The 14,500-nt window shown below is 37.6% G+C and overlaps 1 pseudogene; it reads left to right on the forward strand.

Moving 5' to 3' along the window:
• Positions 1-773: 773 nt before the first annotated feature.
• LOC100755171 lies at positions 774-13,757 on the forward strand (annotated as a pseudogene).
• The last annotated feature ends 743 nt before the right edge of the window (positions 13,758-14,500 follow it).

Here is a 14,500-nt window from a genome sequence, read left to right on the forward strand (position 1 = left end):
GTACATCTGGAATTTGGGAGCCTATTCCTCATAGAGGGATACTCTCTCAGCCTAGACACAAAGGAAAGGGCCTATGCCCTGCCCCAATTGATGTGACGTACTTGTTGATCCCCTATGGAAGGCCTTGCCCTCCCTGGGGAACAGAAAGGGGATGAGATGGGAGGTCAGTTGGGGGGGGCATGGGAGAATGAGAGGGAGAGGAAACTGGGATTAATATGTAAAATAAGATTGTTTCTACATTAAATAAAAATACTGAAAAAATCTTATGTGGGTTTGGATTCCTGTTTCCCCTGCATAACTTTTGAATGGTCCTTTCCCAGAACTCAAGCTATCAGATTAAAATATGAAATACAAATTCATGTAGATAATGCAAATAAATGTATGTGAATTTTCATGTTAGCATATGAAACTATCATGTCCTTTATCATCAGTTAAATAGATGCTGGGATGCTATTGGAACAGTGCATCTGGATGGAACTTGATCTGATTTAGAAAGTGCAATGCTTTCATGAAGCTATCTTAGCCTATTTGTTTGTTTGTTCATTATTGCACATGAAATCTAAAATGAGAGAATAATGTTGTCTATTTTTAAAAATTGTAGAGACCTAGCATTTAAAATGATTGCATTAACGTTTATTCTTCAGTGACTCATGAACCAGAGCATTCTCTTACAGACAATGAGTGCTGCTGTACAAGTGACTTCTACAATAATACTCCATGTGGAGTTCATAACTGGGACTTTGGGGAATGGATTCATAGCACTGAGGAGCATCATGGATGGGGTCAAGAGACGAAAGATGTCTACAGTGGATCTGATCCTCACTGCTCTGGCCATCTCCAGGATCACTGTGTTGTGGTCAATATACATAAACTTATCCATATTTTCCATGAACCCAGACTTAAAAGTGATTCTACAAACAGTAAGACTGACTAATCTTATCTGGTTAATTTCCAACCATTTTAGTATCTGGCTGGCCACTATCCTCAGCATCATTTATTTTCTCAAGATAGCCACTTTTTCTAACTCTGTTTTCCTCTACCTAAGGTGGAGACTTAAAAAGGTGGTTTCATTAGCGTTGCTGGTGTCTCTGTTGCTCTTGTTTTTAAATACCTTAGTGACAAACATACACATAGATATGTGTATGAAGGAGTTCAAAACAAATGTATCTTACAGCTACAAATTAATGAATGCTACGCACATCCCCAGGCTTCTTGTATTAACAAATACTATGTTCACATTAATTCCTTTCAGTGTGTCCATGACAATGTTTTTTCTGCTCATCTTCTCCCTGTGGAAACATCTGAAGAAGATAAAGCACATTGCCAAAAGCTCCAGAGATGTCAGCACCACAGCTCACATCAAAGCCTTGAGGACTGTGGTTGCCTTCCTCCTGCTGTATGTCATTTTTACTTTCTCTCTTTTTCTACAACTTTGGAGCTATGAGTTTGAAGAAAAACATTTTTTGAAATATTTTTTTCTTGTTGGTATAATTGCTTTTCCATCACTCCATTCATGTGTTTTAATTATGGGAAACAGTAAGCTGAGGCAGTCCTCTCTTTTGGTACTGTCACTGTTAAGGTGCAATATCCAAGGATGTGGACCCTTGGGTCCCAGTCCCACTAAGGGTATGAATTCTGCATAATTTTAATGAGGATTGCTTCTTAAGAAATTATTCTTCATTTCAATGTACATGTTGCAAATATACTTGCATTCTTTAAGAAATAAGTGCTATACAAACAGAAAACAACTTTGAGACCAATAGGAATATGAAACATCTAAATGTAAGAATATTCTAGGTAATATGATTTCAATGGCAGTAAATTATTTGAGATCTTAAAGCTATTAATTTATATTATAGAATACAACTGTTGTCTCAGGAAATAGATCAGTATGTAATTTGTTACTGTTTAAGCATGAAGATCCGAGGACAGCTCTCTAGCACCCAACTAAAAGTTAGGCACAACACAGCACATAGGGATGAAACACAGGCATATCATGAGCATCACTAGTTAGCTGAAACAGCAAACTCTGGTTTATTTATTATGTCATTATTTATAACTATGTGTGTCATACATTTGAATATGGGTGTGTTTGTTTGCACATATCTGTGCATTTAGAAGTGTACACTGGATGTCAACTTCTACGAATTAAACCTTTTATTCCTGATATAGGATCTCTCACTTAAAACTTGAGTTTTAAGTACAAGTGTATCACAGACCTCCACATAAATTGTTAAACTGTACCTGATATAAGAGAAAGTGGGAAATAGACTTGAACACATTGGCATGGAGGATACCTTCCTGCAGAAAACACCATTAATACAGATAATAAGATCGACAATTAATTGATGGGACCTCATGAAACTGAAAAGCTTCTTTTTTATCATTTTTTATTTGAATTAAAAACTTCCGGCCTCCTCTAACACCCCCTCCAACTAAAACCCTACCTATCACATATCCTTTCTTCTATTCTTCCCCTGACTCAACCTTTCTGCTCCCTCATGACCTCTGCATCCTTCCTCTTCATCCCTTCTCATTCTTGTGGCTTCTTCCCCCATCTTCTTGTGCTCTCAATTTGCACAGGGGATCTTGACCCTTTCCCCTTCTCCAGGGGACCATGTATGTCTCTCTTAGGGTCCTCCTGGTTTACTAGCATCTCTGGCGGTGTGGATTTACTCGACATCCTTTACTCTATGTCTAAAATCCACATATGAGTGAGTACATATCATGTTTGTCCTTTTGTGATTGGGTTACCTCACTCAGAATGGTTTCTTCTAGTTCCATCCATTTTCCTGCAAATTCCAAGATTCAATTTTTTTCCCACTGAGTAGTACTCCATTGTGTAAATATACCACATTTTCTCTATCCATTCTTGCTTGAGGGGCATCTAGGCTGCTTCCAGTGTCTGGCTATTACAAATAATGCTGCTATGAACATCGTTGAACAGATGTCCTTGTATGAATGTGCTTCTTTTGGGTATATGCCTAAGAGTGGAATTATTGGGTCTTGTAGACTCATTCCCATTTTCTTGAGGAGTCGCCATACTGATTTCCAAAGTGGCCATACAAGTTGTCACTCCCACCAGCAGTGGAGCAGTGTTCCCCTTTCTCCACATCCTATCCAGCACAAACTGTCATTTGTGTTTTTGATTTTGGCCATTCTGACAGGAGTAAGATGGTATCTCAGAGTTGTTTTGATTTGCAATTCCCTGATGGCTAAGGATGTCGAACACTTTCTTATGTGTCTTTCAGCCATTTTAGATTCCTCTATTGAGAACTGTATATTTAGTTCTGTACCCCACTTTTTAATTGGATTGTTTGGTGTTTTTGAGACTAGTATCTTGAGTCGTTTGTATGAAACTGAAAAGCTTCTGTAAGGAAAAAGACATGTTAAATAAGACAAAATCGCAGCCTACAGAATGGAATGAGATCATTACCAACCCCACATCTGACAGAGGACTTATACCCAAAATATATAAAGAACTCAAGAAACTAAACATCAAAATACCAAATAACCCTATTTAAAATGGGGTACAGATTTAAACAGCGATTTTTCAACAGAAGAATCTGTAAGAGCTGAGGTAAATTTAAATAAGTGTTCGATATCCCTAGCTATCAGGGAAATGCAAGTCAAAATGTCCCTGAGATACCATCTTACACCTGTCAGAATGCCCAAGATAAAAAAAAAGCCATTAATGACAGCCTATATTAGAGAAGATGTGGAGTAAGAAGAATACTCCTCCATTGCTGGTGGGAATACAAATAGTACAGAAACTTTGAAAATCAGTATGGTGATTCCTCAGAAAATTGGGAATCAATCTACCTCAAGACCCAGAAATACTACTCTAAGAAATATACCCAAAGATTTCACACCCATACCACAAGGACATTTGCTCAGCTATGTTCATGGCAGCATTATTCCTAATAGCCAGAACCTGCAAACAACCTAGATGCACCTCAACTGAAAAATAAATAAAGAAAATGTGGAAAATTTACACCATGGAGGACTGTTCAGTAGGAAAAAATGACATCATGAAATTTATAGGCAAATGAATGGAACTATAAAATAACTTCCTGAGTGAGGTAATCCAGACCCCAAAAGACAAACAAGGTATGTACTCACTCACAAGAGGGTACTAGATATAAAACAAAGGACAGACTGCAATCCTCAGCCCCAGAGAAGCTAGGTAACAAGGAGGACTCTAAGAGGGAAGCATAGATCTCCCTGGGAAAAGGAAATGGATGAGAAGTCCTGGGTAAAATGGGGGTGAGAGAATAGATCGGAGGGGATGGGCACCAAGATTATGAGGGATTAGGATGGTAGAGTTTGGGGATGGAATGGAGGGGGAATGCGATGAAAGAGATATCTTGATAGTGGGGGCCATTATTGGCTTAAGGAGAAACCTGATGCCAGGGAAACTCCCAGAAATGCATGAGGATGACCCCTAGCAATAGTGGAGATGGTGTCTGAACTGGTCTTTCCCGATGATCAGATTGGTGACTGCCCTCATTGTCATCATAGAGCCTTCATGTAGTACCTGATGAAAGCAGATGCAGGATCCACAGCCAAGCACTGGGAGGAATTCCAGTTGTCCATTTGAAGAGAGGGTAGAAGGATTACATGAGTGAGGGAGGAGGCGAAGATCATGATAAGGAAACCCACAGAGTCAGCTGACCTAAGCTAGTGGGAGCCCATTGACTCTGGACAGATTGCTATGGAGCCAGCATGGGACCCATCTAGGCCCTCTACATCTGGGTGACAATTATGTAGCTTGGTATTTTGTAGGGCCCCTAACTGTGGGACCAGGACATGTCCCTGATGCATTAGCTGGCTCCTTGAACCTATTACCTAGGGTGGGATGCCCTGTTCAGTCTTGATTCAGGAAGGAAGAGCTTGGTCCCGCCTCAACTTGATATCTCGTACTTTGTTGATTCCTGTTGGAGGCTTTAACCCATCTGAATGGAGACTGAAGAAAAGCGGATGGGGTGGGTAGAAGGTAGGTGTTTTGAGGGAACAAGAGGGGAAGATAGAGGGAAAACTGGTTGGTAAATAAAATAAATAAATAATGATGAAAAATAAAATTACAAGTAAATATACACACCTATGAAACAGTAAAAATAAAATTGAAGAATTTTTATCCAAATATACAAAATTTCTTAATTTCTCATAAAATTTTCTATATATACTTACATATCAAATGATTTTTAGATTTTTCTCATCATGGTGGCATTTTACTCAAATACTCCATGGGTGTTATTTTCACAATGAAAAACAATGGATCACATATAACATTATTGGAAATACATAATTTGCACTTAGAAGTCACCATTTTAATGGAAACTAGGAATTATAAAATAGAAAATTGATGTGTTTATTAGGTACTTACTGGACAGATGATATCATGTGTGTGGCAGGAACTCCAGTATTTATACATGTTACAGTGCTCAGCAGTGTGATTTCAGTTTTCATATGGAGACATGGAGGTCTTCCAATGCAGCAAAAGTTTAGGACCTAGTAATACATATACAGAGATGTGGGGAATGTTTCCTAACTGGTAGCCAGGTGCTTTATCAAAGTGTCACATGAATTTTCTATGTCAAGCTCCCTTTTTCTTGTTCATATAATCTTCCTATAATTATAATCATCATATTTATTCTTCTTTTTAATTATTACAATTTTATCTTTTGCTGTTGGCCTCATAATGAAATAGTGCTAATAACTGGCATTGCAGAAGTAATTTCAGAGTCCAGGATGCTAATTTTTAGACCATGAGACCAGACGGAATATTTCTTAGTGTTTCACTGGCAGATGAAAAACTAGCTTCACCTATGACATAAATACTTTAAAAATACCTTCTCGGCAAATGAATTTCTTTATATTTTTTCCTCATAAAATCTTTTACAATTATCCAATGTATACTTTATATTGTTTACTTATTGTTTTTTATTTTATTTATTTTGTGTGCATTAGTGCTTTGCCTGCATTTATGTTTGTGTGAGGGTGTTGTATTCCCTGGTAATGGTGTCACAGACAGCTGTGAGCTGCCATGTGGGTATTGGGAATTGAACCCAGGTCCTCTGGGAAGGTAGTCAGTGCTCCCAACCACTGAGCTCCCGTTTTTCTCTTTTTTATTTCTATGTTTGAGACAGGGTTTCTCCATGTATCCCTGGTTATCCTGGAACTCACTTTGTAGACCAGGCCTGTAGACTGTTCAAGTCCCCCAACTGACACCCATGTTCAGGGGGCATAGTTTGGTCTTATTCATGTTCCTCAGCTGTCAATCTGGGGTCTGTGATCTCCCGCTTGCTCAAGTCAACTTTTTCTGTGGGTCTTCTCAGCACGGTCTTGACCCCTTTGCTCATCAGTCCTCCCTCTCCACAACTAGATACCAGGAGTTCGGTTCAGTGCTTAGCTGTGAATCTCTGCTTCTGCTTCCATCAGCTACTAGACTGATGGCTACCTAAAATGCTATCCTCTTCTGCTTTGGTTGTGGGTTTCTGTGCTAATTGTCATCAACTACAAGGAACTTCTTTAATGAGGGTTTAGCAATACAGTAATCTAGTGGTAAAGCAATATGTTAATAGTAGTCATTTTACTGTAGTATTTATCAGAAAAATAGATTTTTCTTGTGCTTATGATGGATCTCAACCCAGGTTCTTGATCACAATTACAATACTGGGCATTGGTTCCATTTCATGGAGTAGGCATCAAATACAATAAAGTAGTGGTCGGTTACTCCATGACTTAATTCATGTCACTACTGCACAAGTGGGTAGATCTTGCAGGAAGCCTGTTATTATATCTCACAGATTTGGGTGAGACTGCTGATTACTACATTTCTAGAAATGATCATTAGTTTGAAGCTTCTACATGAATAGCAGCTAGATCTCTGCATGCTCTGTGCCACAAGTGCATAGTGCCATCTGTAATAGGATCTTTCTGTCAAATTCTGCAGGATAACCAGTAGCATTAGCAGTAGCCTGTTTTGTTCAGGGAGGTATACAGAAACTCTTTGGCCAACAACTCGGAAAAGATGTAACTAATTTCTGGAACTATGGGAATTATGCATGTCCATATATGTAACAATAGCAATTAAGATGAGTTCATGAATTGTTGAGGGAGGAGTTTCATGGGAGGAGCTGGATGGGAAGAGGGAAGAGTTACAATGTTGTAAATACATACATAATTTGTGTCTGTTGCTTATAATTTTTTTCAAAACCCAAGTGAAAATGAGGATTGTTTTGCTGGTGTTTGTTGTATGTGTTTATTTCTATAGCTTGTGAACAATAAAACTTCAAAGCTAGTTTTCAGCAGCTAAATGTTTAAATGATTAGCTTACTTGGGGATTTTCCAGAAAACAAAATAAAACAAAGACACACAACTACAATAAAAGCAAACAAACAAAAAAGAGAAGGTGTTGAAACAAACTTCCAAGAGAAGTTCCTCCAAACCTTTCTGCTTGGATCCAATGCTTCCGGCACGATCAAATTTTGGTGACATTGAGACATTAGCTCATCTTCAGTGGTATCAAAATTCATTTAATGTTGTATACATTTTTACATGCTGTATAAATTTAAGTTTTAAATTTTACTAGTTGACATGTGTAAAACTGGAGTTATGCAAATACTAAACCAAGCAACATTCACAACAATGAAAAGTGTATATATCCATTTGCCTACTGCCAAATTAATTCAACTTACCTTCTAACACCTGTAGCTAGCTACTGTTGTTTAGTCAATGGCATGAAGTAAATTAATAGATTTATTTTGGGTATTCTGACAATAACAATGTTTTATAGAAAGTCTTCCATTGATTCCAATCTTTAGCATACTGTGATACCTTCCTATTTGACATTTTTCACAGAACTTAAAAGATAAGGTCTTTCTTTCAGAATCCATGAATAGGTAGATATTGAGGTAATAACATTAACAAATAATGGCCTCGGTGAACATGGTTGGCTGTTTATGTTTTTCCAATCTTTAGTATGCTACTGAATAACATGAACAACCAAGGAATGGAAAAATTCATTTTTTGAAATCTTTGCCAAGGCCTTTATAGAATATATTACAGGGAACTGCAGATAGTATGTTGCTGTGGAACAATCTTTCTACACTGTAAATATGTATTACTCTAATTTCTTAATAAAAGAGCTCTGGACAATAGCTGGACAGGTAGAGGTTAGGTGGGACCTATAATCTGGATTACAGAAAATCACATGAAGTGCCTGTGTGCACAAACACACACATAATATTGTCATTCACATCATAGTGATTATATTTTTGTATTGACTAGTTTATGAACAAAACCAACATACAACTTTTTGAAATTTAGTCAGTAATCAGCTAATTTCTAAATTATAAATTTGACACAAAAATTTTCAATATGTTTTATATAAACTTATTAATGAACATATTGTAAAATTATAGCATAATGAACAAATAACAGTTGTGTAGGTCAATGTGTAACTGACTTACGGCTGTGAAATTTGAGCCAGTATCTGGAATTAAAGTGACAATTTTTGCCTGAGAAGCAAGTCCACTGTAGAAATGAAAGTGACTGAGGCCAGAGAAGATAAGGAAAGGTGCTGTGGTATGTGATTATGCTAGTGACCACTTCATCTTGAGCAGAGTGAATGGGAGTTAAAGAAGCAACCAGCCTGATAGCAGTGTCTCTAAGGGAGAAATAGGCAGAAGTGTATATACCAGACTCTTCTTGGTCTTCTGTTTTCCACTGGCCAGGGTTTGATCAAAGGAGAGCTTAGGGCCCAGCATTTCTAATTCATATTATTGAACACTTTAGTCAACAGTGCTCATTGTGGAGTTCTACTCAGGTCCTAAAAGCAGGGAAAGTCAAGATCATGTGAAACCTTGACAAAGAGAAGCAGATACACTCAAGAAATGTAAGGACACACATTAGTTTGTGCACTATCTGCCGGTTTCTCACATAGAGACACGCAAGTCCTTCAGTGGTGGCTGGCTTTATAAATTAATGGCTAGTGCAGGATTCCCAAGCCATGAGTTGAAAAAGACCCTATATCTGGATGGATTCTCTAATCTTGTTTTGTTTCTCAGCTACAAAGATGTCCTTGGCTGGGGAGGAAGTGAAGGGTACATCTACAATACAGTTTCTGAAACTAAGGCTCAAAAACTACAAGGAAGAAGGTGCAGAACTATTTTAAGCACTAGGGGACCAAAAAAGTCTGCTGTGAGATTGTGTCTTTTATATATGATATGGAAATTTTACCCTTGAACTCTTAACAGTATGGCTACCTGAACAAGGCTTGAAGAGTGACAAAGGGAACTCAAATGTGGTCAGTCCCTAGGTAAAGAACCTATAGGCATCTAATGACTGCTGGGAAAGGAAGAATTATTCTGTCCCAGGGATGAGTCCCCTAATTTTTTATCCAATTAAAATTATACACACACACACACACACACACACACACACACACACCACTGAAACACTAAAGAGCTGAATAACAGTGACTACTCAGATCTATTTCCCTGATTATCTATTAGTGTCACATGAAATATGAACTTTAAAAATCTATTCTCATAAGTTTATTGTAAATTAACAATACTAATATTAAAGGGAAAAGAACGAAGTTCTGGTAATATATTTTCTTAATTTTCTCAAAATCAAAAAAATTACTCATCCATCACTTAACCTAGATTTTTAAGATGAAAGTTAAAATTTTATAGAAATATACACCAGAATTGTTATAATAGGCATAATTATTTAGGTACATAGAAAACAAAATAGTAGTTTGTTGTTTTAACTTCAGCTGTGCATTAATCTACTGCTCTCTCAGCCAGCAATTGTGCCTCTGCTGTTACTGGCCTGCTTCTCTAGCAGCAGGCTGGCCGCTCAGGCAGCAACCTGGTGGGAAATTCTGTTCCAGCAGGCACTGGCTCTGCCCCTGCACTAAAGGTAGCTTTAACTAAATCTCTATTGTTCATTTCACAAATAAAACTCAAGATTCAAAGGCTGTGGTGAAAAACTGCTAGCTCAGAGAGAAGGTTGAGTAACAACTAGCTGATGTTCTCTCCATACCGGCATTTCCTTGTCCTTCTGCTTACAAAAAATAAAAGAGCAATACCACTCAAAATTCCTCCCTACTGCTTCTGGAGCATTTCTCTATCTCTTTTCGATGTCCTCTGATGCACTGTGATAACTTTCTGCCAACTCATTGGTAACTCAGCCTCCTGACCCAAAGGTAATTTTATTTAATTAATGGAAATGCTAACTCAGGGTTCACAGTGTGATTGAACGTCCCCCAAGTTGATTTATCATTTTTTTGACCACTTCAATTTGGTGCAGTCAGTGAATAGATGTGTTCATAAATGAAGAATTAAAATAAAATATGCAAAGTTCTAGATGAAACTGACATACAACACAAACATTGCAATGGATGAGGGCATTCTTTTCAGGATACCAACATTCCCCACCCCCACCAATGTATATGAAATATTAGACCCATGCTACATGCCATGCTGGCCTTGTCTGGGAAGAGTCTCCCCAGGAGCTGTTTGTTGTGCAGACAGAACCAAAAGTTTTTCCAATCCAGAGTTAATGCTGCATGTGGAGGGTCTGAAAAGCTCCTTGCAGATGACTGTAATTCTTGCTGGAGACCCAAGTCCTGACTCTTTTCTGAACGCTCATGACATCTCACTATCAGCACCCATTCTACACAGCTCCACCTTTGTCCTGTTCATTTGTTTGTCTTTATACTTGAGCTAACTTTGGTGCCTGGAAGGGACTAGCGCACAGGAATTTTTATGACTGTATACTGAGGGTATGTGTATTTTTCTATTCTTAAAATGTTTTCTCTTAAATGTCGTATACCGGCCTGTCACACCTTATCCATAAGTCTCACCACTAAATGATGGATAATTGTGAAAGTTTTCAAACAAATCAGGTTCATTTTATTTGCTCAATATTGCTTTATTGACCAAAGCTATTATCAGCCCTACTCGTATAAATACTACTTGCCTTTATCTGCTATCTCTAAGGATTTTGATTTATGCCTCCCTGCTATGTTTAGCTATTGGTCCCAATTTTAATCGGGCTCTTTATAACTCTTTACTTGCTGATTTGTGACTAACTATACCATGATATCCATTCTCCCTCTCTACCTAGATGCATGGCATCCTTCATAAGCCTTGTGACAACTAGTGATGTTGACACAGCAGGTATTTGAAGGAATTGAGGGTAAGTGACCATAATTTTAATGCTTTTGGTGCTGTATATGCCTCAACTTTGCTGGGCAATGGAGAGAGTGAATAAGGAGGCATCTTGCTGTGTGGATGAACTAACCCTCCTCAACCGCTGTTCACAGCAGAATAAGTGTTTTCTACTTTACATGAAAGGATCCAGATTTAATGAGGACTGCAAGAATGACAAAAGTTATTAATAATCTGTGGATTATAGGCAACAATTTCAACATCTGGATTATGGTTTACCTTGGTATCTTTTGTTTTCTCAAGATAGCCAATTTTCCTAACCCTCCTTTTCTTGTGGAGTGCTAAAAAGGTAGTTTCAGTAATACTGCCAGTGTCCATGGTCCTCTTGTTTTTAAATATTTTACTGGTCTACTTGCATATTGAGTTTATTGGATATTTTATTTTAATTATTCATCAATTATAATGAGAAATATTGCATAATCATGGCCTGGTCATTTTTGTAAAACCTAAGTATGAATTCAATGAATAACAAATACTGACAAAATGGATAAATTATTGAAAAATAGGTAAGTGATTTGGAACTCAATAAACACACATTTATGGGTATTTGTGCAAATATATCTATCTATTTAAGGTCTTGTGAAAAGTGAACTGATTAGGAAATTTTTTTCATACTTAATATTTGAAGAATAAAGATACCCATCGCATTATCACTTAGATAAAAATTTGAGAACCATAGACATCATATGGCTAGGTCTCTACAAAGATCTGCAGTTTTGAATTGTGAATAATGCCTCATAGCTCAAAAAATTTCACAGAAATGTTTATATTTTTGTCATCTTTCACATACTAAGAATTTCTTGATCAATTAGAAGAAAATATGTAGACTAAGATAGATATAGAAAAACAACAAAATTAATGTTTTAACGTTTTTCTTCACATACTACCATCTAAGATTTCAATATTTTCTTTATCATTTAATGGAAAATACTACAGATACTACAGGAGTGGTGTGTGAGCAAAGCAGTTCTGGTCTGACTAGCCTGACCTGTGTGAGGAGACACATTTTCATGGAAAGAACTTCAGACTTCATCATTTGTGAACCTACATATTTGCTCCTTTGTTAGTGTGTATGGGAGAATTAAGAATAAGTAGAGTATGAGAAGCAATTCAGAAATTCTTTTAAAAATTTTTCGAAAATACATTTAAATTGATGTAGCATTTCAAATTAATGTATTAACGAAACTAATGATATAAATATGGAGCATTTTTGGCAGACAACACGTGATATCTTTCAAAACACACTTAGGATAATCTTTTTTTCTCTTTTTATTATTATTATTATTATTATTATTATTATTATTATTATTATTATTAATTCAAGTTAGGGAACAGGCTTGTTTCACATGTAATTCCCCTCTCCCTCTCCCTCCCCTCACCCCCATTCCTTCTCCCCCACCTCCAACCTACCCCCCACCCCATCCACCCACCACTCCCCAGGCAGGGTAGGGCCCCCAACCGGGGCTCCACCAAGTCCACCAAATCTTCCTGTGCTGGGCCTAGGCCCCTCCCCATGTGTTCAGAGACAGAGCGCATCCCTTCAAGTGGGATGGGCTCTCGAAGTCCCCCACACACACCAGGGCAAAACGCCAGTGACACTTAGGATAATCTTAACCATGGAATTAATCATTGGAAATTTAGGAAATGGATTCTTGGCTCTGGTGAACTGCATGAACTGGGTCAAGAGGAAGACGATCACATCATTCGTAAATCAAACCCTCACTGCTTTGGCCACCTCCAGAATGTGTCTGCTCTGGTTATTGTACACAGCTTTATTAGTCTCTTTACTGAATCCAGACTTAATGATGACTGCAAGGATGACAAAAGTCATTGACAATCTGTGGGTTACAGGCAACCATTTCAGCATCTGGCTTGCGACATGCCTTGGTATCTCTTATTTTCTCAAGATAGCCAATTTTTCTAAACTCTCTTTTTCTTTATTTGAAGTGGAGAGTTAAAAAGACAGTTTCAGTGACACTTCTGCTGTCCCTGGCCCTCTTGTTTTCACATGTTTTCCTGGTCAACTTGCACACTGATGTGTGGATAAATGAATCTCGAAGAAACATATCTTACAAATTCAGTTCTCATAACTATGCAGAATTTATAGACAGGTGTTAAGCCTTCATACCATGTTCCTGTCTGTTCCCTTTGGCATGTCCCTGTCGTCTTTCCTTCTGCTCGTCTTCTCCTTGTGGAGACATGACAAGAAGATACAGCAGCGTGTCCAAGGACTCAGAGATGCTGGCATCATGGCCCATATCAGATCCTTGAAAATTGTGGTTGCCTTTCTTCTGTTATACACCATTTTTTCTGTCTATATTTATACAAATTTGGAAGTATGAGTTACTGGAGGAAAGTCTTTTCATTTTATTTTGTCAGGTGTTTTCCCTAGCTTTTCCTTCAGCCCACTCATGTGTCCTGATTCTGGGAGATATCAAACTGAGACAAGTGGTTCTCTCTGTGCTCTGGTGGCTGATATGCAGACCCAACAATATGGAGACTGCAGGTCCCTAAAACATTGGAGATCATGTTTCGAATTGTAGAAGAAGCCTCACCAACTAAAATTTCTATATTATCCATTTTTGCTTTCCTAATGTTATTCTCCTTTGTTTGACTATGTAAATTTTATAAACATTATGTATGCAATAAGCACTATGGAAAAATATTGGGAATTTAGCACATTATATGAAACTGATTTTGCAATACACTTCTCTGAAAAGGACATGAATATAAACCACTGAAATATAACCATAGCAACATCATATAACTTTGTGTCAGTCATTAACTTCAGAATTACTAGCCTATGTGTGTATTAATATTGATCAGCAAAATATGGTTATATTCACATATATGTAGTAGGGTAATATAGCATATGTAAATAAAATTTATGAGAATAAATGAATAATATGTAGACTAGTAATTAAGTAGCAATAAAGATGTTTTATTAAATACTAAGTTATATTTAGCTGTTCTGTTCAGTAAGTAGTCTCCTATGCCAATGTGTTGAAAGCTATTTCCTATTTTCTCTTTTTTTCTATTTTTTAAAATTTAAATTAGAAACAAACTTGTTTTACATGTCAGTCCCAGTTCCCTCTCCCTCCCCTCATCCCCTGCCCCCCAACACTAACCTTCTAGCCCATATCCTTTCTGCTCCCCAGGGAGGGTGAGGCCTTCCATGTGGGATCTTCAATGTCTGTCATATCATTTGGAACATGGCATAGGCCCTTCCCCATGTTTCTAGGCTGAGAGAGTATCCC

This window comes from Cricetulus griseus, chromosome 8, assembly GCF_003668045.3.
Source record: "Cricetulus griseus strain 17A/GY chromosome 8, alternate assembly CriGri-PICRH-1.0, whole genome shotgun sequence".
In the NCBI taxonomy this organism is placed as follows: Eukaryota; Metazoa; Chordata; class Mammalia; order Rodentia; family Cricetidae; genus Cricetulus; species Cricetulus griseus.